At 36.2% G+C, this 27,389-nt stretch overlaps 1 long non-coding RNA gene across 12 annotated transcripts in view; it reads left to right on the top strand.

The window, feature by feature from the left end:
• Nucleotides 1-27,389, top strand: part of LOC147366712 (uncharacterized) — a 409,970-nt gene that overhangs the window by 254,693 nt on the left and 127,888 nt on the right. For 2 of the 12 annotated variants that reach the window (XR_015168997.1, XR_015168982.1), the window contains one exon: nucleotides 15,710-15,789. The exons of the other annotated variants lie outside the window; for them this stretch is intronic. This is a non-coding gene — a long non-coding RNA (uncharacterized LOC147366712). The remainder of the gene's footprint in view (nucleotides 1-15,709; nucleotides 15,790-27,389) is intronic. 12 annotated transcript variants of the gene reach the window in all.

Here is a 27,389-nt window from a genome sequence, read left to right as displayed (position 1 = left end):
AATTCAAACATACCATGCTTTAGCTGAAATAAATAATATGAACCCCTCAGTTCCAAAGTTGTCCTGGCTAACATGACTAAGGCACACATACATTCACTTCATTCACAAAAGGAGGTATATGTGACTGACTCCCAGAATTTACATCCAAATTTGATATCACAGGATGACTTCTCAGTTCAGTTCAATCACTCAGTCATGTCCAAAGACTTCGGGATGCCAACTCCTGGAGCTTGCTCAAACTCATGCCCATTGAGTCAGTGATGCATCCAACCATCTTATGTCTGTAGTTCCCATCTTCTCCTTCCTTCAATCTTTCCCAGCATAGGGTCTTTTCCAATGACTCAGTTCTTCTCCTCAGGTGGTCAAAGTATTGGAGCTTCAGCTTCAGCATCAGTTCTTCCAATGAATATTCACAATTGATTTCCTTTAGGATGGACTGGTTGGACCTCCTTACAGTTCAAGGGACTCTCAAGAGTCTTCTCCAACACCACAGTTCAGAAGCATCAATTCTTCAGCGCTCAGCCTTCTATATAGTCCAACTCTCACATCCATACGTGACTATTGCAAAAACCATAGTTTTGACTAGATGGACTGTTGTTGGCAAAGTGATGTCTCTGCTTGTTTTTTTTTTTTTTTTTATTGAAGGATAATTACTTTACAGAATTTTCTGTTTTCAGTCAAACCTCAACATGAATCAGTTGTAGATATACATATATCCCCTCCCTTTTGAACCTTCCTCACATCTCCCTCCCCATCCCACTCCTATAGGCTGATACAGAGCCCCCTTTTGAATTTCCTGAGCCATAAAGCAAATTCCTGTTGGCTATCTATTTTACATATGGTAATGTAAGTTTCCATGTTACTCTTTCCACCCTCTCCTCCCTTCTCCACACCTCCATATGTCTATTCTGTGTCTTTTTCTCCATTGCTGCTGCTAAGTCACTTCAGTCGTGTCCGACTCTGTGTGACCTGATAGACGGCAGCCCGCCAGGCTCCCCCGTCCCTGAGATTCTCCAGGCAAGAACATTGGAGTGGGTTGCCATTTCCTTCTTCATTGGTGCCCTGTAAATAAAATTTTCAGAACCATTTTTCTAGATTCCGTATATATGCATTAGAATACGGTAATTATCTTTCTCTTTCTGACTCACTTCACTCTGTATAATAGGTTTTAGATTCATCCACCTCATTAGAACTGACACAAATGCATTCCTTTTATGGCTGAGTAATATCCCATTGTGTACATTGTGTATCACAACTTCTTTATCCATTCATCTGTTGATGGACATCTAGGTTCCTTCCATGTTCTAGCTATTGTAAATAGTGCTGCAATGAACAATGGGATACATGTGTCTTTTTCAGGGTATATGCTTAGGAGTGGGATTGCTGGGTCATATGGTGGTTTTATTCCTAGTTTTTTAAGGAATCTCCATACCATCTTCCATAGTGGCTATGTGAATTTACATTCCCACAAACAGTGCAAGGGTGTTCCCTTTCCTCCACACACTCTCCAGCATTTATTGTTTGGAGACTTTTGATGATGGTTATTCTGACCGGTGTGAGGTGATAACTCATTGTAGTTTTGATTTGTATTTCTCTAATAATAAGTGATGTTGAGCATCTTTTCATGTGTTTGTTAGCCATCTGTATGTCTTCTTTGGAGAAATGTCTGTTTAGGTCTTTTTCCCACTTTTTGATTGGTATTGGTATTCCTGTATTGAGTTGTACCAGTTGTTTGTATATTTTGGAAATTAATCCTTTGTCAGTTGTTTCATTTGCTATTATGTTCTCCCATTCTGAGGGTTGTCTTTTCACATTGCTTATAGTTAGTTTCCTTTGCTGTGCAAAAGCTTTTAAGTTTAATCAGGTCCCACTTGTTTACTTTTGTTTTTATTTCCATTGCTCTTGGAGGTGGGTCATAGAGGATCTTGCTTTGATTTATGTCATCAAGTATTCTGCCTATGTTTTCCTCTAAGAGTTTTATAGTTTCTGGTCTTAGATTTAGGTCTTTAACCCATTTTGAGTTTATCTTTGTGTATGGTATTAGGAAATGTTCTAATTCATTCTTCTACATGTAGCTATCCAGTTTTCCCAGCACCATTCACTGAAGAGACTGTCTTTGCCCCATTGTATATTCTTGCCTCCTTTGTCAAATATAAGGTACCCAGAGTTGCATGGGTTTATTTCTGCATTTTCTATCTTGTTCCATTTGTCTATATTTCTGTTTTTGTGCCAGTAACATACTGTCTTGATGACTGTAGCTTTGTAGTATAATCTGAAGTCAGGAAGGTTGATTCCTCCAGCTTCATTCTTCTTTCTCAAGACTGCTTTGGCTATTCTGGGTCTTTCGTGTTTCCATATGAATTGTGAAATTTTTTGTTCTAGTTCTGTGAAAATTGCCATTGGTAATTTGATAGAGATCACATTGAATCTGTAGATTGTGCTTGGTAGTATAGTTATTTTCACAATATTGATTCTTCCTACCCAAGAACATGGAATATCTCTCCATCTGTTTATGTCATCTTTGATTTCTTTCATTAGTGTCTTATAATTTTCTGTGTATAGTTCTTTTGTCTCCTTAGTTAGGTTTATTCCCAGATATTTAATTCTTCTTGTTCCAATGGTGAATGGGATTGATTCATTAATTTCTCTTTCTGATTTTTCATTGTTAGTGAAATGCAGCTATGAAATACATAGAAGTGCAAGTGATTTCTGTGTATTAATTTTGTATCCTGCACCTTTGCTAAATTCACTGATTAGCTCCAGTAATTTTCTGATTCTATCTTTAGGGTTTTCTATGTATAGTATCATGTCATCCGCAAATAGTGAGAGCTTTACTTCTTCTTTTCCGATCTGGATTCCTTTTATTTCTTCTTCTCTGATTGCTGTAGCTAGGACTTCCTGACCTATGTTGAATAATAATGGCAAAAGTGGACAGCCTTGTCTTGTTCCTGATCTTAGGGGAGTGCTTTCAGTTTTTCACCATTGAGAATGATGTTTGCTGTAGGCTTATTATATATGGCCTTCACTATGTTGAGGTAGGTTCCTTCTGTGCCCCTTTTTTTAAGAGTTTTAATCATAAATGTGTGCTGAATTTTGTCAAAGGCTTTTTCTGAATCTATTGAGATGATCATCTGGCTTTTATCTTTCAATGTATTAATATGGTGTATCACCTTGATTGATTTGCATATATTGAAGAATCCTTGCATCCCACCTTGATCATGTTATATGAGCTTTTTGATGTTTTGCTGAATTCTGTTAGCTAAAATTTTGTTGAGGATTTTTGCATCTATGTTTATCAGTGACATTGGCCTGTAGTTTTCTATATTATGTGTTGTCTTTGTCTGGTTTTGGTATCAGGGAGATGGTGGCCTTGTAGAATGAGTTTAGAAGTGTTCCTTCCTCTGAAATTTTTTGAAAGAGTTTTAGAAGGATAGGCATAGCTCTTCTCTAAATGTTTGATAGAATTCTCCTGTGGAGCCATCTGGTCCTGAGGTTTTTTATGGGCCGGCGTGGATTTTTGATCACAGCTTCAATTTCAGTGCTTGTAATTGGGTTGTTCATAATTTCTATTTTTTCTGGTTCAGTCTTGGGAGATTGAACTTTTCTAAGAATCTGTCCATTTCTTCCAGGTTATCCATTTTATTGCCGTATAGTTGTTCATAATAGTCTCTTATAATCCTTTGTATTTTTGCCTTGTCTGTTGTAACCTCTCCTTTTTCATTTCTAATTTTTTTATTTGATTCTTCTCTCTTTTTTTCTTAATTAATCTGGCTAAAGGTTTGTCAATTTTGTTTTTCTTCTCGAAGAGCCAGCTTTTAGTTTTATTAATCTTTACTATTGGTTCTTTCATTTCTTTCTGCTCAGATCTTTATGATTTCTTTCCTTCTACCAATTTTGTTTTTTGTTGTTGTTGTTTTTCTTTTTCCAGTTGTTTTAGGTGTAGAGTTAGGTTGTCTATTGATGTTTTTCTTGTTTCTTGAGGTAGGATTGTATTGCTATAAACTTCCCTCTTAGGACTGCTTTTGCTGCATCCCATGGGTTTTGAGTTGTCATGTTTTCATTGTCATTTGTTTCTAGAAATTTTTTAATTTCCCATTTGATTTCTTCAGTAACCTGTTGGTTATTTAGAAACATGTTATTTAATCTCCATATGTTTGTGTTTCTTACAGTTTTTTCTTGTAATTGATATCTAGTCTCATAGCATTGTGGTCAGAGAACATGCTTGATACAATTTCAGTTTTCTTAAATTTACTGAGGTTTGATTTGTGACCCAAGATGTGGTCTATCTTGGAGAATGTTCTATGTGCACTTGAGAAGAAGGTGTATTTTTCTACATTTGGATGGAATGTCCTGAAGATATCAATGAGATACATCTCATCTAATGTATCATTTAAGACTTGTGTTTCCTTATTAATTTTTTTGTTTTGAAGATCTGTACATTGGTGTGTGTGGGGTGTTAAAGTCTCATACTATTATTATTGTGTTATTGACAATTTCTCCTTTTATATCTGTTAGTGTTTGTCTTATGTATTGAGCATACATAGATATGTATGTATGTATGTATGTATGTATCCCATGTTGGATGCATAGATATTTAAAATTGTTATGTCTTCCTCTTGGATTGATCCCTTGATCATTATGTAGTGTCCTTCCTTATCTCTTGTAATCTTTAAGATCTATTTTGTCTGAAATGAGGATTGCTACTCCAGATTTCTTTTGCTTCCCATTTGCATGGAATGTATTTTTCCATCCTCTCACTTTTAGCCTATATGTGTCTTGAGGTCTGAAGTGGGTTTCTTGTAGACAGCATATATATGGGTCTTGTTTTTGGATCCATTCAGCCAGTCTGTGTCTTTTGGTTGGAGCTTTAATCCATTTACATTTAAAGTAATTATTGATATATATGTTCCTATTGCCATTTTCTTAATTTTGGGGGGTTGATTTTGTAGATCTTTTTTCTTCTCTTGTATTTCTTAACTATGTAAGTCTGTTTAACATTTGTTGTAAAGCTTGTTTGGTGGTACTGAATTCTCTTAACTTTTGTTTGTCTGAAAGCTTTTTATTTCTCCATCAATTTTGAATGAGATGCTTGATGGCTACAGTAATCTTGGTTGTAAATTTTTCCCTTCTCAGTACTTTAAGTATATCTTGCCATTCCCTTCTGGCCTGCAGAGTTTCTGCTGAACAGTCATCTGTTAAGCACATGGGGTTTCTGGTGTATGTTACTTGTTGTTTCTCCCTTGCTGCTTTTAATATTCTTTCTTTGTGTTTAGTCTTTGTTAGTTTGATTAGTATGTGTCTTGATGTGTTTCCCCTTGAGTTATCCTGTATGGGATTCTTTGTGCCTCTTGGACTTGATTGACTATTTCCTTTTCCATGTTGGGGAAATTTTCAACTATAATCTCTTTAAAATTTTTCTCATACCCTTTCTTTTTCTCTTCTTCTGGGACCCCTATAATTTGAATGTTGGTATGTTTCATATGGTCCCAGAGGTCTCTGAGACTGTCCTCAGCTCTTTTCATTCTTTTTACTTTATTCTGCTCTTCAGAAGTTATTTCCACCATTTTATCTTCTAGCTCACTGATTCATTCTTCTGCTTCAGATATTCTGCTATTGATTCCTTCTAGAGTATTTTTAATTTCAGTAATTGTGTTGTTTATTTCTGAATGTTTATTCTTTAATTCTTCTAGGTCTTTGTTAATTGATTCTTGCATTTTCCCCATTTTTGTTTTCAAGGTTTTTGATTATCTTTCCTACCCTTATTCTGAATTCTTTTTCAAGTAATTTGTCTATTTCCTCTTCATTTATTTGGACTTCTGTGTTTCTAGTTTTTTCCTTTATTTATGTAGTATTTCTCTGCCTCTTGATTATTTTCTTTTTAAGTTACTCTGTTTGAGGTCTCTTTTCCAAGGCTTCAAGGACAGTTGAATTCTTTCCTTGAAGAAGGTTGAATTCTTTCTTCCTTTTTTTTTTTTTTGCCCTCTTAAGGTTGGTCCACTGGTTTGTGTGAGCTTTGTATAGTATGAGATTTGTGTTGAGTTTTTGTTTGTTTTTCCTCTGTTGGGCATGGCTGAGTGAGGTGATAATCCTGTCTGCTGATGATTGGGTTTGTATGTTTGTTTTATTTGTTGTTTAGATGAGGCATCCTGAACAGGGTGCTGCTGGTGGTTGGGTGATGCAGGGTCTTGTATTCAAGTGGTTTCCTTTCTGTGAATTCTCACTATTTGATACTCCCTAGGGTTAGTTCTTTGGTAGTATAGGGTCTTGGAATTAGTGCTCCTACTCCAAAGGCTCAGGGCTTGACCTCTCCTTAGGATGCCCTCCAACACTGTGCTGATCTCTGGACCTGCTGTTGGGGTAGGTCAGATTATAATATTGTCCTACTCCTGGATATTCTTGCTTCCAACATCCGCAGCTATCAGAGCTAGTGCATTTTCTTTTGTGGGAGCTCTCAGTGGCCTTTTATATATTTCATAGACACAGAGTCTTCTTAGTTGATTGTGTGGATTTAATCTGAAGCTTGTACAGCTGGTGGGAAAGTTTAGGGTCTTCTTCCTTAGCCACATATGCCCCTGTGTTTCAATTGTAGTTTTATTTCCACCTCTACATGTGGGTCTTCCACTGGGGTTTAGCTCCTGGGGCTGCCCTGAAGGCCTTGGGTTTGCTTCTGTGAGGGCCAGGTGTGGAGGTGGTGCAGCTGCTTGGGTCACAGGGGTTCTGGCAGCACCAGGTACTCAGGGGGGTTGGTGGCTAGGGAAGCAAGAAATATAGTTCTCTAGAAGGATATGGCAACCAGTATTGGCCAATATGCTCAAGTATTCTTGCCTGGAGAGCCCTCTGTCTGACAAAGAAGCCTGGCAGGCCACAGTCTACAGGGTCACAAAGAGTTGGAAAGTATCGAAGTGACTCTGCATGGATAGACACAAGACATTTTTTTTGGCTGTGGCAGCTCTGCTGCAGTGAGAGTTGAGCGAGAAGGTGGTGCAGATGCTTGACTTGTGGGGACCCTGGCAGCACCAAGTCTGTAGGGACACGGACTGCCTCCAGTGCAGGAGTTATGGCCCTCTCAGAGTCTGTTTTTGAGCATCTTATAGCTGGCCATCAGAAGGCCTCTTTGGCCAGTCTTTCTCTGTAGCTTCACCGGTTCAGGCACTTAGAGGACTCCCTTGCCTGGGGTCCTCTCTGTTGTTCAGCACATCAGGCACATAGAGAAGCCCCTTTGGCTAGTGTCCTAATCTGTAGTTCAGTGCATCAGTCACTTGTCTCTGCTTTTTAATATGCTGCCTAGGTCTATCGTAGCTTTTCTTCCAAGGAGCCAGTGTCTTTTAATTTCATGGCTGTAGGTATCATCTACAGTGATTTTGGAGCCCAAGAAAGTAAAGTCTGTCACTGTTTCCATTGTTTCCCATCTATTTGCCATGAAGTGATGGGACTGGATGCCATGATCTTAGCTTTTTGAATGTTGGGTTTTATGCCAGCTTTTTCACTCTCCTCTTTCATTTTCATTAAGAGGCTCTTTAGTTCCTCTTTGCTTTCTGCCATAAGGGTTGCATTATCTGCATATGTGAAATTATTGACATTTCTCCTGATAGTCTTGATTCCAGCTTGTGCTTCATCCAGCGTAGCATTTCACATATGTACTCTGCATATAAGTTAAACAAACAGGCTGACAATATACAGCCATGGTGTACTTTTCTCAGAGTCCATGATTTCCAAGTAATTAGATTATTCCTCCAGTTCTTCTAGAATCTGCTCCAGACAGAAATCCTATCATCTCAAATGTAACTTGTTGATTACTCATAACTATAGTTATGCAATGTCCTTAAGCAATAAGAGGGGGAAAATAATTGTCTTAATTTGCTTAGCATGTCCTGTAAAATTCTAATCATGTAAACTGGGCTTTTTGATTGTCTCTTCATTTCCAGCCAATTGTGGCAGAGATTTGAACTATTTTCATCATCAAAGAATGTGATGCCACAGGTGCTTATTTCAAAAAGTATGTGGTCAAAGTAGAATAGGCAATTTGGGAAGTGTAGTAAGATAAGAATACCTATTCTTTTTGGCAGGTTGAGGATATTTTTGAACATAAAGAAAATTTTAAGAAAGCAGGAAATAGAAGCCAGATTGTAGTAAAGAATAAGGGAGTATGGGAGCAGTAATGTCTAGGGAGTTAACTTGGGTCTTTGTTGGTCCACTAACTGCTGAGGCTAGAAATGCCATTCAGAATATTACACCAAAGAAATAAACGGGCATGACAGCTCTGAATGTTTAAGACTAAAGCCAAGGTGGGGCCTGGTCACAGGCAGTGTTGAAAAAGGGCAAGGTTGTTGAGGTGAGGGGGTTGGCATGGTCCTTAAATAGATACACAGGTTATTTTATTTTTTGCTTCTAAAATTCTTTGTACTTGTTTTATAATCTTGAATATTCAATATTAAAAATAATTGGTTTGTCTAATTCTGTCTACTCAGAATTAAAGTCATTGTCAAAATCTCTTAAATGTGTCATAATTTAAAGTATCATAGACAGAATCTCTTGCTCCAGGAATGAACTTTTTAACTATGGCACAGTTACCTCATCGCCTTTAGGGAAGATACAGACTGTAGCTGGAGTCCCCAGCCTCCAGGATCTAATGTCTGATGATCTGAGGTGGAGCTGATGTAATAATAGTAATAAAGTACACAATGAATGTGATGTGCCTGAATAACCCAAAACTATCCCCCTACCCCTATCTGTGGAACAATTGTCTTCTGCAAAACAAGTCCCTGGTGGCAAAAAGGTTGGGGACTGCTGAAGTAGAGAAACAGTTGGATGTACAGTAGATAGTCTTACCTAAACTGAAGTTTCTTGAGGGTAAGAAAGGTAAAATGTCACCTGAAATCCTGAGTTAGATCTTCACAGCGTAGTGAATATACTTCTTTGTAATCTTGTGAATTTCAAAGTCAGTAAATCAAATATATGCCCCAAATTGCTTTCAGAAATTTGAATGACTTACCTTCAGAGTGTGTTAACACTTCATTTTCTTCTAACTCCTACTGTGGTTTGACACTGGAAGCCAAAGTGTTCAATGTAGAATTGCTGGGATTCTCATAGACTTTTTCAACTCTGTCTTTAGAAAAATTTAGGTTGATTTTTAATAACTAACCTAATTTTTAATAATTGTTATCAGTAAATTTGAAACTTTTTCAACTAATTTAAAGTAAATTAGTTCCCCAGTCTTTAAGTTTTAAACCTAAAGAAAAGTTGAACTAATTTATAACTGCCTTTTTTCTTCTAATCCAGAGTCCAGTAAAGGTTTACATATTGCTTCAGATTGTTATGTCTCTTTAGTGTCTTTTAATCAAGAAGGTTCTTCTTGCCTTTTTTATGTTTTTCATGATCTTTACTATTTTGAGGAGTCTGGGCTAACTGACTTGTGAAATATTCTGATTTTGTTTTTTCGTCTGTTTTTGTTTTCTAATTAGATTTTTTTTCCTCTGTAAGATTATTGCAAAACTATTTTATAGTTCTGGTTGTTTCTTAGCAGTAAATCATGTTAGACTCAACATGGGTGGTGGTGGTGATGTTAGGCCACTTGCTTGGGGATGGTAACTGCCAAATCTCTTTGTTCATATCATTTTGAAAAATATGAGAAGGTTTTCCAGCCCTTGCCTCCTCTAATAATGGTTCATGAGATGGTTTTATATTGTTTGCCAATCATATTTTAAAGCAGTTATTATACTATGTTTGCAATGTGGTGATTTAAAGATAGTTTCTTTTACATTATCTGGAAATCTCCTATGGGCTCTTCCTATTTTTCTCTCCTCTTTTTTTCCCCAAGTTTTTTACACAGGACATAGCTACGGACTGACTAGATAAAAAATGCCCTGAAGGCAAAAGATTTCTCTTGCAGTTGGCTTACTTTTTTTCTGCATAATTTCTCTCTATGTCTTCGCATTATATCTCTGTCATTTTTGATTCAATGTCTTCACCTCTTCTCTTATTCTTTCCTGAATATTATAGTCTTGAAATTTACTATTAGCTACTTTAGAGTTTCAAACAGTTATCAAACTCCAAAATTGATATTTTTTGAGGTAGGTTTTTCATGGTAATTATACATTTGGTTGTGAGAACTTCACAAAATAACATAATTTCTGTCATTTAAAACAGTCTGATATATTGTTGAATTTTAATAAATTGCTATTATTATCATCAGTAAGTTGTAAACACTTCAGAGTCAGGCATCAGATTCCTTCTTGCTTTACATTTTCTACTATACTTGTGTTTTGGGAATTAAATGGTTATTTAGCTAGTGTTATTTATTAGTATCTATAAATTAATTATAATTAAATTTTACCTCCATTCCTTAGCAAAGCATAAAGTGGATAAACTATATAATGTTTCAAAACCTATATTTATTGAACAGAAGAAAATTACCACATAAAATAACCTCTTAAATAAAAGTTCTACCTTTATGAGGTCTTTTGGATATTGTTTTCAGTTGTTACTTCTTTTGGCTCTGCTTTATTTAGAATACAGACAACATGGTAGTTTAACTGGTGAGCATCACAATTAATATCTATTGAGGTTTAGCAGTGATAATTCATCACACATGTTTGGAACAGAGGTGGACAAAGGAATCAGAACAATGGAGACAAAAATATGGATGCTATTTACGCTGTTAAATCGGCTTGCCCTGTGTTCAAATGAACTCCCTTTTGCACCCTCACTGAGTGTATACTTTGGGATAATCTAGCTAAGAAAGAATATAAGACTTCCAAACATTTACCCATTCAGGCAAAAGCAGGATTTTGACTCATATTTTTGAGTTCTACGAGCACTGACAGAAAAAATAGATCATAGAACTGTTTCTGGAAAGTGGGTTCTAAGGGGAGAGCGGGATCAGGAAGAAAAGGGAGAATGGCAAGCAGAACGGCCCAGAGAGTGAACCCCAAAGAGGGTGAATAAAGCCACATGAGCCCTCTGCCTTTTCTGTTCTCAGAAGGGCACATGGGGGACAGACAGTAGAAGAGGCAGAAGTGTGCCTGGGAGGAGAGAACTTGCAAAACAGAGTTAAGAGACTTAGGGTTATTAGTTCCAAGTGTATTGAAAAAAATCTGGGTGAGATCTGTGGGTGGATGGCCACAGTGAAGAAATGGTTAACTTCTGGATATACTTTGAACTTTAAGTCAGTAGGAACTGCTGATGGGTTATGTACGGAATTCCAGTGTTCTTTCCTGGAGAATCCCAGAGATGGGGGAGCTGGATGGGCTGCCATCTATGGGGTCGCACAGAGTCGGACACGACAGAAGTGACTTAGCATAGCATAGCATAGCATATGTATGGAATATGAGAGTGTTTGGGACCACTGTAAAGTTTGGAACCCAACCCTGATTGGAATTTTCTTCAATCTCATAGTGTGCTGAATTTATTTTGTACATATAATTCATTGGTTATCATTTTAAATTAATTTCAAATTTTGACAAAGCCATACAAGTACTTATTTTTTAATTGAAATTATATTACATGGTTTTATGTCAAAAAAGGTCAGTCATCAGCATTTTATCTTTTTATCTTCTAGAGTTACTCGTTATTCCCCAGAATATATCACTTTTCCATCTCTTTTTTTTTTGGTAGAATTTACTTACATATTTCTAAATAATGGGATTATATTTCAATCACTCTATTTACTAATTTTAGTAACTATTGATTTCCTGTTACCATAGATGAAGATTTAGCTTTCAACCCACACTCACATCTCTACTTTATCATCTCTCGTCTTTTTGATCTCAATATCTCTAAATTTATTAGTAGATAAACAGAATCTATTCTCATTGTTATAACTGTAAATACAGTTCACTTCCAAATGATGTGGTATGCTTTGAAGACCTTTTATGTCCCATTACTCCCTTCATCCCTTACACACTGTAGTTAGTAATTGGTTCTTTATATTAGTTTTCTATATATAAATGAGTATTTTCCTCTAAGGGCTTCCCTTGGTGGCTCAGTAGTAAAGTACCCACCTGCAATGTAGGAGCCACAGTAGATGTGGGTTTGATCCCTTGGTGGGAAGATCCCCTGGAGGAGGACATGGCAACCCACTCCAGCATTCTTGCCAGGAGAATCCCGTGGACAGAGGAGCCTGTTGGGCTACAGTCCATAGGGGCACAAAGAATTGGACATGACTGAAGCAACTTAGCATGTACGCACACATTTTACTCTAAACGTATCAGTCGGTCACTCTACCAGATTTCCTCTTCCTAGATATATTTCTGCACAAGTGTTTTCAGTAGGTGTTGGTTGGAGTCTAGGTCTGATGTCAAGATGGTATTTGTGCATCTCTCTCCTCTCTCCTATCTTGTATTCTTCCCTTTCTAAATTCTGCCTCTTCTGTATGTTTTCCAAAGTGCATCTTCTAGCATAGTGTTTCCTCAATCTTTAGTGTGTCTCAGAATCACTTGGAGATATTGTTAAAACATAGATTGCTAGTTTCTGATTCCCAGTTTCTTTAAAATCATAGGTGAAAAATACTTGTTTCTATAAGCTGCTGAATTATGGCAAAGCTTGTAATGGGACATTATTGTGAAAATAGTTGAAACATAAGAGAAAGTTTAGGTTAAAAATTGTTTTTCCTCAGAATGTTCATTTGTTTGAGAGCATACAATTTTCCCCCTTTCCCTGGTGGCTCAGCCAGTAAAGAATACACTTGCAATGTGGGAGACCTTGGTTCAATCCCTGGGTTGGGAAGATCCCCTGAAGGAGGGCATGTCAACCCACTCCTGTATTCTTGCCTGGACAATCCCCATGGACAGAGGAGCCTGGTGGGCAACAGTCCATGGGGTCACAAAGAGTCAGACATGACTGCGTGACTAAGCACAGCACAGCACATGGGACATTTTAAAAACTTCTCTTTAAACTCAAGTCCTTGAAATTTTGCAATGATGGACATTTTTAGGAATCTTTTCTCATGTATTAAGTTCATGAAAGGGCCTTTTTATTCTGGAGATCCAAATTCTTTATTTCCAGGAACTTTCTGCATTATTATTTTTTTGTCTTGTGTAATGACCTCATTCTATTTTATTTGTTCTTTTTGGAAATCCTGTCATTTGAATGTTATACTTTTTCAGTTGGTTTACTTATTTTTTTTTTTCTCATATATTTTATTTTTAATTCTGGAGCATTTTCTTGACTTTATCTTCTAAACTTGCCACCACTTTTTAATTTAAAGACAGTTTTGTCTTTAAATTTTCCAGTATTCCTTCTTATTTGAATGTGTCTTATAAATCACCATGTTTTTATATTGTGGCTTCATTTTCATCGCTTCTTCTGAGAGCAGTGAGGATCTATCTATAAAATTTTATTCTTCATGTTATGGATTTTTAAAATTCTGTGTGCTTTGTTTATTTGGGGATCTTTGCTCTCAAGTTGAGCATTTTACTGATGGAAGTTTTGTTTAGATGAAATGGGTCTTTGTGACAGTGGAGCTTTTTGGTAGAATGACAAGCTGTTGCGTCATCCTTTTCATTGAGGAAACTGAAATTCTCTGTAAGTCTGTTTTTCTTATTTCCCATGTGCCATTCATTTCTTGTCAAATTTTCAGTCTTCCTCCTGGGTGTGTATTGCTTTGGTGAACCTGATCAGGTATTAGGGAGAGGGAATTAACAACTGGCTGCCAGGATTCTGATAGGTTAGGGAAAAAGAAACTAGCATTCTGCAATTCAAAATGTAGCTATACATTTTCTCTCTGTCTTCGGCCCTGATCCTGAAATCTGCCTTTACAGGACCAATGACCATGAATTTGGAGGCTCCGGCTCATTTCCGCAAAGAGAAGAGGTGGGCCCATGGATTTCCTTGCTCCATAGGCACTGATATAATTTTGTCTTGTGCTTTTAAAAAGCCAGTTATCACTTCTCCACTTGCTTCCTGCTGTCCAACAAGTGAACTAGACTGTCTGTCGCTTTCTATTCTCATTTTCTGTCTTCAGGTTTATAATCATTTACCATCACTTTGGTGAAACCTTGGACGAGTGATGAGATAAATTCAGGTAGACATTTAGCCATGTTTTACCAGAAGTATAATTTGTTGATTCTGTTAAGTACAGTGTAATGTCAAAGAAGGGAGGATGTGTGGCTGTCTTCATCACCTATGGTTTAGCACAGTGCCAGGCATATAGTTAGCACTTATTAAATATGTTTTGAAAGTGAAGAGTAACTAAAAAGCCTCTTGATGAAAGTGAAAGAAGAGAGTGAAAAAGTTGGCTTAAAACTCAACATTCAGAAAACTAGGATCATGGCATCTGGTCCCATCACTTCATGGGAAATAGATGGGGAAACAGTGGAAACAGTGTCAGACTTTATTTTGGGGGGCTCCAAAATCACTGCAGATGGTGATTGCAGCCATGAAATTAAAAGACACTCCTTGGAAGGAAAGTTATAACCAACCTAGACAGCATATTCAAAAGCAGAGACATTACTTTGCCAACAAAGGGCTGTCTAGTCAAGGCTATGGTTTTTCCTGTGGTCATGTATGGATGTGAGAGTTGGACTGTGAAGAAAGCTGAGCACTGAAGAATTGATGCTTTTGAGATGTGGTGTTGGAGAAGACTCTTGAGAGTCCCTTGGACTGCAAGGAGTTCCAACCAGTCCATCCTAAAGGAGATCAGTCCTGGGTGTTCATTGGAAGGACTGATGCTGAAGCTGAGACTCCAATACTTTGGCCACCTGATGTGAAAAGTTGACTCATTGGAAAAGACCCTGATGCTGGGAGGGATTGGGGGCAGGAGGAGAAGGGGATGACAGAGGATGAGATGGCTGGATGGCATCACCGACTCGATGCACATGAGTTTGGGTAAACTCCGGGAGTTGGTGATGTAAAGGGAGGCCTGGCATGCTGTGATTCACGGGGTCGCAAAGAGTTAGACATGACTGAATGACTGAACTGAACTGATGAATGAATGTATCCTTCAAAATGAAATACTCATGAAGTATTTAGATGTCTAACAGCTCTTATGTTTCTAATCTAAAAGATAGAAATCGCAGAGGTACAGAGAGAAACATGGCAGACTTTTCTGTTGATCTGGCAGGGTGCACAGACAAATGGACAGTTGTTACTTACCGACTTCAGTTTCATTAAAGTGAAGTTGCTCAGGCGTGTCTGACTCTTTGCAAACCCATGGACCATAGCCCGCTGGGCTCCTCCGTCCATGGGATTCTCCAGGCAAGAATACTGGAATGGGTTGCCTTTTCCTTCTCCAGGGGATCTTCCCGACCCAGGGATCGAACCCAGGTCTCCCACATTGCAGGCAGACGCTTTAACCTCTGAGCCACCAGGGAAGCCATTAGCCTTACTCAAAATTGATTTACCAGATTTGGCAGGCTGTTTATGTCAATACATAAGTCTTTCCAAAGAACACTTCTTTATCCACTTCTAGGGTATCTAGATCACATTTCTGTACCACTGTTAAGTATTTTGAGGTAATTATTTTTCTCTATCCTGAATATTTGGAAAGTCAACTGTATTTTTATTTCTGTGTCTCTTAAATATGTAGTGGTGAATTAAGAAGTCACCCTCTGTATGCACTGGTAGAAGATAGTTAGCCATCTTTTATTTGAACAAATCTACTGTCAGGTAGGTTTGTATACTTGAATTCTTGAAAAACATAGACAGATGATTATGAAATACTTCATAAAGAATTCAGAAACAGGTTTGGATATTCTTTTTGTCTTTCTTGTAGGATTAGAATTTCTCAGCATCCTTAGTCGGGCACTTTTATGACAACATTGGCATGATGAACGTCCGCTTCTCAGAAAAATTGTAAGATTACTTTGGTCACTATTTTTGTAAGAAGAACTTCTGAATTCTAATTTGATTTAGGTCTTTGAACTAATGTCCATATAACCCAGCATGACTTAGAAAATCTGCCCTTATAGGTATGTACTTATTATTATACCCTTGATACATCAAAACAATTATACAAGACAAATATTCTAAGTATTTTCCTGCAGGAAATGTTACCAGTTTGGGAGTAAGAGTAAATAAATATGTATAAATATTATACATGTTGCAAGTGAAAATACCTCAGGAGTAGAAAATTTATTGGTATATTTGTAATAAATTGGAACACTTATATAAACCTATGTTTTCTTATTGCCTGGAATATCCCATTGATCCTTTTTTTTTTTTTTTTTTAACTGTCTTTGAACTCCAGTTTGAAATCAAATTCCTGATAAAGGAAACAGAATAAAGCAGTACTGAAGCCACAGTAATGAAGTTTATCTATTTCATTTCTAAAAATTCAACTTAGGTACACAGATGTAGGTGACATACTCTAGAGATAGTCCATTAGCTTTTGCTATATACCTGGGACCAAAATTAGTATTGCTACCATCCTGTGACTATGACCATTCTTAATGACTCTTGCAATGCTTATGGATAAAACCAATTCTCAATTATCACTCTGGTAATTGAGGCTGCATTTTTAGCATAAGTGAAAACCATAGGAGGCCCAAAACTTCATTGTGGCAGAGAACCCCAAAGCCTCCTCAGTCTGTCCTTTCTCTTATAACTTGACCTTCATTTTATTCCAAGACCTTGCTTTAATTTGAGCAGCAGACTCCATGTCTGGAATAGATTCATGAATATACACTAATTTACCACTATCTTCTTTTTTTTTTTTTAATTTTGACCTATTACCCCCTTTCTTCATTTTTACTTCCCAGTATACAAGCTTTCTTCACATTCCTTCTATATCTGCTTTTTCTTGTATTATTCCTAATAGAGATAGATTTAGAATGGGAGATATCCGGGCTGTATTTGTGGCTTAATCTCTACTCTGTACACAGACTGTCTTGTAAAGGGAGCAGCTTTGTCCTAATAAACAGTGTGTCTCCAGAGCCCAGCACAGTATCTAGCACCCAGTAGGCATTTGGTACATATTTGCTGTTGAATGAGTGTAACTGTTTGTGATTTCATGACATTTTGAACTTCCAGATAACAAAGGCCGTTTCTTGAGCCCAGTTCCTAAGGGGTGTGTCTGAGAATTGCACCAGGATCTGATGCATGGTGCATCTTGAGAGGAAATAATTTGCTTTGATTGTTGTTGCCCTTAAAGCAATAACCACAAAAGTGCTTGGTAATGTTTAATTGTCCATGGAGATAAATGTGGTGGTGTATGAAGAGATGAAAAAGCACAAAATTTAATGGGTTTGATAAATCCCTGAGTTGTAGACTCAAACATACTAAACCAGACAAAAAGCAGAATTTTGGCCCTTTTTTTTACATCATAATTAAGAAAAAAATTTCGATGTAACATAAAATTTCACTTTAGAAAATAATATTTTACTTTAAAGTTTATAACAATTTTTATGTAGTTGTCCAACTACTAAAAAAAGGTAGAAAAACCCAATTTATGCATAAACGATCTAGAAAATTTTATGCCAATGTATGTATACTGGCTACAATCTTGGAAATCAATACATAAATAATCACCATTAGCAAATTAGTAATTTAAAACCTTGATTATGATAGATGATTAATAACTTAAGAAGGTAGCCTTACTGATTGAGGGAAAGAAATGTTACATATGTCATTACCCTGTCTTTGGTAAATTCAAGCATTTAAACTCTAAGTGACAATAATGTCCTTAATAAAACAAGGAAAGACATCTGTGTTTTCTTTTTAAAGTTTATTGTAATTGACAATATGTGTGCTGACATCATCCTAATTATTTAAATCTGCTAATAATTTTCTTGCGCATGATAGCAGCACAGGTTCAGCCTTAAGATGCATATGTTTTGCTAATGTTAAGATTAGCTGATTAATATTGATGGCAGCTAAGGCCAGTGGCTAATGTCTGACATCTGTTTGGGAAATCAGTGTTCCAATTCAGGAAGCTGGCATTTCTGTCGGGGTTAGAATGAGGGGTTATTGTACAAGGAACTATGATTAGGGTTTTGTGTATGGTTAAGGTTAGGATAGGGACATGATCTGTTTCATTTCTGTTCATCTCAGTGTATTTCTGTTGTCAAGCTGCTTGCTCTATTTTGTGTTAACAGAGAGGTCTTCCCCTCTGTTCCCTCGTGGCACGTTCACCGTGGTACATTATTGCACTTGCTCCTTCTATGTTAATGGACTGATTGATCTCTTTTTCTTCTCCTCTCTTAGTCCTTACCTTGTCCTTAATTGATCTTTTCATCTGGGACAGAAGCATATCTTTTTTTCAAGTTTTTTTCTTTTTTTTTAATTTTTGGAGGAAAAGGTTAAAATATACAGATTTGTTCCAAAACTGTCTAAAATTTTTATGAATTGAATCCTGAGAATTGAGAAAATTTCATAAAGTTTTTGATGCTATTCAGACATAGAGATTATTTTATTCCCTTTTTCTAGTTGGCTTCAATAGTTAACTTGTATGGAAGAAGTAAAAAGTTAAGCTTGCATACAGTTTATATGAAGGGAGAAACGAAAGTTTTATAACCTACTTACTATTAATATGACAAAAGAGGCCCAAAGATTCAGAAAGTGACTTAACTGGAAAAGCAAAGGATACTGAGAGTTTTCAGCATTTCAAATAAAAGCTCAATCAAAATCCTCTATTTCCATTGTGCTTCAACTGAAAAACCAAGTATAAAGTCACCAAAATCTTGAAAATTCAGGAAAAATTTTCAAAAACCTTTGAGGGTCTTAACTATATTAGGTACTTTGTTTCCTTGATGATGTTTGTAATGAAGTGTCTGAAGCCATTGTGTCCATGGGATCATGACATTTCATGCAGTAAAGAAAATGGAACTTTAACACAGTCTTAGAAAACTGTTTTCAAAAAAGATTTTTTAACAATGTGGTTTTGTGCATTAAGAGATTACTTAACACCAAAAGTATTTCTTTAGTGAACATCTATGGGGAAAAGTGAAACTAAATTAGAAGAAAATTGAAATTAATTATTAGTTTTCCATATTAAGTGTAGGTTGAGGCTAGGAGAACTGGTATTTTCTGTTCAGATTACTATACATTAACTTTGAGACAAGGGTCTTCTTTTTTTTCCAATAAAATATCCCAGTCTGGGATCACCTAGCTTGGGCGAGGTGCTACTTAACCTTTTTGTGCCTAAGAGTCTGCATCTTTAATATTATGTTCAGTGTTTTCATTGGAAGTGTCTTTGCCATAGAAATCTTTGCCACAAACATTTTTACCACATAATTGATCAACCTTAGGGAAATTCTCTGATTTAAAAAAAAAAAAGAAAATTGGTGGTAAGTAGGTTCACAAAGGAGGGGACATATGTATACCTGTGGCTGATTTATGTGTCTGTAGGACAGAAGCCAACACAACATTGTAAAGCAGTTATCCTCCAATTAAAAATAAATTTTTTAAAAAGTGAAAGACACATTAGAAAGGTGTAATTAAACATAGAAATTAAATAACTCAAAGCTATATTATGAAACACAAAATATTTGAATACTTTTAAAGTGTTACAGATTCATGGCAGTACTGTGCAAGTAACTGATTTTATTTCATGAGTTGTACCTAAGTACTTTTCTTCCAAGTCTTTCATTCATAGCATCTTATATCTTTGTGTTTTTATTTTTGCTTGTTGATTCTTTTTCTCATTCAGCATTGCACTTTTTCTATCTTGCTAAAATTACTTCCTTTGTTAAGAGAGGTATCAGTTTCCAAGTACTGAGGTTCATCTTGTAACTGAACTTTGTATTGCATCATGAAAGCCTCTACATTGTTGCCATATTGTCACATGGTCATTAACAGATATTCCAAAGTTCTATAGGAAATGTGAGCTCTACTGTGTGCCTTCAAGACCGTGGAGACCTCTTCCTCCTCCAGTGTGGTGTGTTTCAGAATGAGGAACTAACTCTTGGGGCAAATCATTGTTATCTGTCAGATCAATAAAGCTATCTATAATATTGCTACTGGAGAAAATGCTAACTCATTTCAACCAGTTGAAATCAGACTGCCAATCAATTATTTTACATTTCATAGCAAAATTGCCTTACAGTCAATTAATCATATGACAAAAATATTTGTGGCAGAAACCTTGTGACAAAGATGTCTACAGTAAAGATGCTGATGGCAAAAATACCTAGAATGCTTTATAATGGGCATAGTAATAGGAATATTGTGATAATTAGGGAAGTAATTCATGTAACACATTGAGACATACCTGATAGTAAGTGCACAATAAATATTAATGTTAATAGAATTATTAATATTTTCTAACATGACACACATCTAACATCAGGCCCTTTCTTAGCATATGCTCAATGAATTAGCAAATGACTACACTGTCCATAGCAATATAAAAGGTAAGATTCAAGGAAATTTTAGAAATTTAGAATTAGAAGTTAATTAGTATACTCTCACCTAATCAGGCAGTTCTTTACTTGTACAGATGGATTTTATATTGTCTTATTGCAATATATTTTCCTTAAAATAAAAAATGTGACTAGGTTTAGCTTTTGCTCTTTAGTATTAAGCGCTGATGCTTCACAGAACTGGTCTACAGTCTCTGTTGTACAGTAACACTAAACATTAGCTTTCAGGTATATTAAGAGTCTTAAACAGACTACTTTCTGGGTAAAACATTCATTTGTTCTCAATTGACTTGATTTTCTCAAGAACTCATTATTCAGCCATTTCAATTTGATGTATCCCTGTATGTATTTTGGGCAGGACAAAATAGAAATTCCAGAAAGGTTTGAGTTGTGCCCAATAGAATTATTAATGACTGCTCTTACATTATTATCTTACATTATTGGAGTAGGAAATGGCAACCCACTCCAATATTCTTTCCTGGAGAATTCCGTGGACAGAGGAGCCAGGTAGACTCCAGTCCTTGGGATCACAAAGAGTTGGACATGACTGAGTGACTAACACACACACACACACACACACACACACACACACACATTATTATCACCTCAGCTAACAAGGATTTATCATTTGTTATATGCTATAGTAAGGCTGTCAATGATTCTCTTTTTGTCAAGAACACTCAGAAGACAGATTTCATTACCATCATCTACTTAGAAACTGGGGTTCAGCCAATCATATAACCAGTGTTAAGGTTTGGATATAGTCACCAAGGGCTTCCCTTGTGGCTCAGCTGGTAAAGAATCTGCCTGCAATGCAGGAGACCTGGCTTTGATCCCTGGGTTGGGAAGATCCCCAGGAGAAGGTAAAGGCTACCCACTCCAGTATTCCAGCCTGGAGAATTCCATGGACTGTATAGTCCATGGAGTCACAAAGAGTCGGATACGATTGAGTGATTTTTACTTCTGTATTACTATAGTCACTGAGAGAGAGATCTCAAACCTTGGTCTTCTCTGACAGAAAAAAAATTGAGCTTTCACCTCTCTACTTTGTTGCTCTATTTTCTGCCTTTTTTTTCTTTTTTTTTTTGTTCACCATGCTAAAAATCTTTGTATTCCTAAAAGATATGGTTAAAACCTTAGGGATTTACTGGCAGTTGAAAAGAAATTCCCTAAGTATTAGAATTTCAGTAGTTGATTAGACTCCTATATACTAAACAGGATATCAATCCAGAGTTGGGGCTTTAAATATATTATTTCATTTAAGTCTCAATTACGATGAGAGTGTTGTTATGGCCATGTAAATTAATACATATCATATACTTCTCTGGTTCACACATGAATTGCTAGTGCAAGGATATTGAATTTGCATTCTGTCAAAGGTTTTTTCCACCTTTCTGAGTATGTCCCATTTAAGATTGCATTAGTATTTTTGACATGGCATGCTATTATCTCATGTTAAACTTTGCTGACTAAAACACATCTTTTTCAGATGATCTATTCAGTGGACATTCTAAGATCTGATACCTTGGTGACTAAGAACCCAAAGGCTAGATTCTTAAGGGAAGAATTTATCAGATCATTGCTCTAATGTGAATCTTCCCCCTAGGAAAGAATCATGCTCAGTCTATACTAATTCACTTCTGGGACCCTAAAGTTACTTGCTTGGCTCTGTTGTCAATTAAAAGTAGGATGAAATAGCAACAGAATATAAGCTTGAAAGTGAAGAAAAGGAAAGGATTTTCAGTGGTTTGATATTTTGATTGATAGCTGCAGGATTCTTGTCAATAAAAATCGCTGTTTAGACAGTATTAATGTAGTTACTGACTCAAGCAATTTATTCATGCATGCAATATTTTATTTTGATATCTTTTAAAAGAATAATGGTAAGGAATGGATACACTCTTTTTTTTTTTTTGAAAGAAAGACAATAACAATATAAAGAAGGTTGGTCATATGCAGTTCAATTAAATATATCTAGGGTGCAGGTTAAGAGAATGGGAAATTTTACATCTCTCATATTCATTGGAAGATGGTTATTCTAGATCTTTGAATTAATTTAGTAATATAACCATAAAATTACATGCTTTAAATTTAAAAAATGAAATACATGATGGGAATTACAGCAGAAAGTGGATTTTTTTTTTTTAAGTGAGGACAAAGCAAAGCATATCTCAAAGGAACCAACAAATTAGAGAAGATAATCAATAGGCTCAAACAGAAAAGTATGCTTAGGACACAAAGTGAGCAGTTTCTAAGGATGCTGGTGCAAGAGAATTACCTCTTTCAATAAAATGAATCAATCGTAACCACATTTCAAAATAATCTTATACTAGTTGATTTTTTTGATACATGAAATTAATTCTTCTGCAAGTTTTTAATATAACAATATTAAAACAATAACAATATGTTACAGGCATAGAACACTTTCCTAATTTAGTATTTGAAACCTTGTGTGAAGAAAATGCTTTCCTTTATATATATATATTCTTGAATTAGCCATAACTTATGATACTCTATTGAGGAAGATTTTATTTTCCCTTGCCAAGTTATAGTAAATTGAATTTAGTTGAATTTGATACAGCTAGATGCATAAGATGAAGTAGGTAATTTAACTGTCAAGCAAACTGTAGGTAGTTAGGCTACATAACATTTTTGTTCTTTAACCAGGAAGGTATCAGTCAAATAACATTAATTTCTTTCAAAGTACTTCCTTAGCTCAGCTCTTCAAAAGAATTTCAATGCTGTTGTTAAAAGTATTTTGAATTATTGGTCATAAAGGAGTTTTAAAACATTCCTGTGAAGTGCATTAGAGCTTCTCCCCTGTAGCATCGGGAGTATCCATTCCTGTTCGAACAAGACTGGCTGTAGCAGTTGCCTGCTTCAGAGATTCAAGTCGAGTGGAAATCAGAGAACAGAACAGGCAGCACAGATGGTTAAAAGTAAGTTAGTGTTTCTGAAATTAGTTTAAATTGTTTTAATAGATATTTGTGTTTTAACAGCATTCTTTAATTATTCACATTTTGAAATTATATCTATGAAAATAGATGCCAAATTGAGAAAGTATTTGTGTATTTATAAGAGTATTAATTTTCAGAACTGGATTCTTAAGATTGATATGAATCACCCCAAATGCCAAAATCTAAAAGAAACCTTCCAGTCAATTTTCATTACCTTTGTTTTCTGATTTTGTATATACAAACTGAATCTTCTCTAAGCTGTGCAAAGGATTGCTATATTTCTAGGAGAATGTTCTAATTATTCATTTTCATTTGTGTAGTGTGTTATGTTGCCTACAAAGCTATCAGTGTAGCAGAATACAATGACAGAGGAACAGTCCCAGTAACAGAATTCGGTTGCATCAGGATTCATTATATATTTTTCTTTTTCATTTCAAGGTGGGCAGATTTAGGAGATCTGACCTATCCTTTTTTCTTTAACTATTTTTAAATTCTAGTCGTTTGCAGAGAGAATTTGCAGGTGTTTCTCAGAGAACTTTTTCCCCTCTAGCTGGATGTAGAAAGGACAATGCAATTAATAACAGATGGCACGGGATGACCACGTCCTTGAGAGAACGCCTTATTGGCACCTCCTGCTAATTGTATCACATATAACACAACTAAAAGCATAATAAATCTGAACTGGGGGACGTTTTATGCAAGAGCTCTTCTCCTTTTCCAGACGGTAAATTGCTCAGCTCTTGAAATATCTATAACCTTGTGACACCCAACTTGCATTAGCTTAATTGCCTTTTTTTCCCCCCCTCCCTCCCCCTTCAATCCTCCTTTCCTTTCTCTCTTCTCCTCTCACTCTCTCATACTCTCTCATTTTGTCTTCCCTCTTGGGTGCAAAGGAACGATTGTTTTTCTCCTTACTTTACTGTTTTGTCTAAAATGGCTGTATTTCCTGGCTTATTTGGAATTTGGTCAGAGTTTGATGTGCTGGCTGTAATGGGAAATTATTCTTTTAGAGGGCTTTAAAGCACTTTGCTTAACATTAACGTTGGGAAAGAAAATGTATGTCTAACTGCTGATGCAATTTAATAAACCTTCAGAAGACAGTTTTAATTAAAAGGAAAAATAGGTAAGCTTCAGATGGGACACACACACAGAGTCACGGAGCTTTCTTCTTTTTTGCACAATGGCAGCAACTCAGAATATCCTGTAGTAGTAAAAAGGATTGAGTTTTTACTCACTTTATAACTTGGTTTGATGTTATTGACAATTTGTAAAGTGAACATTTTATGCTATGCAAGGATGTGAACTCCTAGCGTTTTTTCTCTTGCCCTAAGAAAATGCTTTAGGGAGTAGCTTGAACTTCATATTCATTTCCTACACATCAATTCTAGTTTTGGAGGTTTGCTTAGAACCAAACAGAACAACCTGAACAATAAGCAAGTTACATTATGTTTGGAAAAGGTTAAAACAAACATATCAAAATCATGGAATAGGTGTTGTTGTATCTTAGCTGGCTAGCTTTGTGTACTTTGTGTGTCTTTTTGTATTTTGTATTCTTTTCCTTAGCTATATATAGATGTTTATTCCTCTGGAGTGATTTATCCTCACTGGTGAGAGAGTAACTTTAATATTTGTGTCAGTTATATGAACCAATCCTAAAATAATAAGACAAATAGTAGTCCACCCAAGAGATGATATAATGCAAGGGAAAGCAACCATGTTCTAAGACCTTTCTGATATCAATACTATCTCTGGTTCCATTACTGAGTACTTACACTTTTAAGAAACAATTGTGAAACCAGTTCTAGACCTGGGAGACACTTGGAATTGGATATAAAGGAGAATAGAAGATTCTCATGATTTTGACCATTCTCATTTGGTCCCTGGTGAGATATAAAACATTCTGGTGAGTGATCTGATAGGCACATAATCCCCAAGAGTAGGTTTGAAAGTGAAAGTCGCTCAGTCGTGTCTGACTCTTTGCGATCCCATGGATTATACACCCCATAGAATTCCTCAGGCCAGAATACTGAAGTGGGGAGCCTTTACCTTCTTCAGGAGATCTTCCCAACGCAGGGATCAAACCCAGGTCTCCCACATTGCAGGCTGATTCTTTACCAGCTGAGCCATGAGGGAAGCCCAGAGTTAGGTTTGCAACAAAGTAAATAATCTCAGCATTATGCTGATGCTGGTCCTTCAATGATGATGGTCAACACACCTTGGTATGTGGTCTGAGTGTAGCTAATGAATGATCTTGGGCGTTTCACCACTTTTCTGAGCATCATTGTGTTTTCCCTTTTAAACTGAGAGATCAGGACTAGAATCAGTGATACTCAAACTGTGTTCCCTTGAAGATTAGGGGTTCTGCAGAACCCCTACTATAGATAGGGTAAGGATGAAGGAAGGAGAATATAGAACAGGGGGACACTATTCTCAGAGCAATTTTGATATTGTTTTTTTTATTTGTGTTTCATGGAGGATTTCCTTTGAACAGTTCTTTTGAATACATGTCCACATGGATAAAATTATTCAGAACGATAAGACTAAATACTTGCTAAGGTTTCTTTCAGTGAGAAATCTATATGTGTGTATATATATATAAGTATGTTTCTTATTTCACATGAGCTAGTTCTGAATATATAAAACATGGCATTTAGAAACAATTACTCTGCCTTTTCTCCACTTGTTCTGCCATTGATTTGAATAATATACAGTATAGGAATGAGCATCAACAAATTCCTTTGCATTAAAGGGGTGTGTGTGTGTGTGTGGTTTTAAAGTGCATGCCACTTTATGCCTCTACATTTTGAAAAAGTAGAATCATTTATATAGCAGGCAGAATCTCTAAAGCTCAGGTGAGTAATGGGTCTTATGTTTTTCTTTGATTTCATGTTTGCTATCTTCATCCCTGTATATTTATAGTTTGAAATCTTCAGATCAATGCAGATGGATAGTTGCTCAGTGGAAATGTGAAGATAGTTTTATCACACTTAGAAAAAAAGAATAAACTCATAGTATTAATGATAGTGACATTTGGTCCTTGTCTCATTTGTGTCCCTGTTGATATCAGGTAGTCTCTAGAAGCAGATCTTTATTTCTGGTTCAGTAGGCAAATAAAACTGTTTCCTTCATACAGTGGAAATAGAGGCTAATGTGATAGGAAGAATGCTCATTACCGTATATCTCTGAACAGTAACTCATCCCATCCGTTTCTCACTTTTGCTCTAAGGACTAGAGCAATTATACGATGAAAGCTTTTGAAAAATACAAAGTCTTGAATGAATACTGTAGTCTCCTTGTAAGTGATAAATTGTCTTAGTTTTCTTTGCAGTCTGATCACTTAATATGTTTCATAACTCATAGCTGATGCCCAGTAAATGTTTGAATACATAAATTAATGAAAGAATAATATATATAATTGTGTGTTTGGACTGACACATAAGGTGAGTGGTACATAGAGGTGATATTCTATACTTTGAATTCTTTATAACAAACATAATAAAAAACAATGAACAAATGTGCCTGTACTGCTTCTTCTGTTCTGTCCTGTGCTGTGCTTAGTCATCCAGTCACGTCTGACTCTTTGCAACCCCATGGACTGTAGCCCACCAAGCCTCTTTGTCCATGGGGATTCTCCAGGCAAGAATACTGGAGTGGATGGACATGCCTTCCTTCAGGGGATCTTCCCAACCCAAGGATCGAACCCAGGTCTCCCGTATTGCAGGCAGATTCTTTACCATCTGAGCCACTAGTGAAGCCCAAGAATACTGGAGTGGGTAGCATATCCCTTCTCCAGGGGAACTTTCTGACCCAGGAATTTAATCAGGTCTCCTGCATTATAGGCAGATTCTTTACCAGCTGACCTACCAGGTAAGCCCATATACCGTTTACCTATATATTATTGTATGTAATTCCAACAACTAAAAAAAAAAAAAAAAAAAGCTGACTCTTAAAAAGCTTGCTTTTTTCTGTTTGTTAGTATCAATCAAATACTTCAAATATTTTTATTTATTGGGACTAGTGAAGAGTCATAGGAAAGAGGAGTCAGAAATCGAATATGCTTTTCCCTAGTTACAATAACCTTTTTCCTCTGCAACTCATTATAGGTTTTGACACTCATTTTTGAACCTAAATTTATCTG

The sequence above is a fragment of the Bos grunniens genome, chromosome 8 (assembly GCF_055505025.1).
Source record: "Bos grunniens cultivar Pamir isolate PY7600 chromosome 8, Bosgru_T2T1.0, whole genome shotgun sequence".
NCBI classification, from domain to species: Eukaryota; Metazoa; Chordata; class Mammalia; order Artiodactyla; family Bovidae; genus Bos; species Bos grunniens.
Note: the sequence above shows the minus strand (reverse complement) of the source record. Positions and strands in the feature narration are given on the sequence as shown.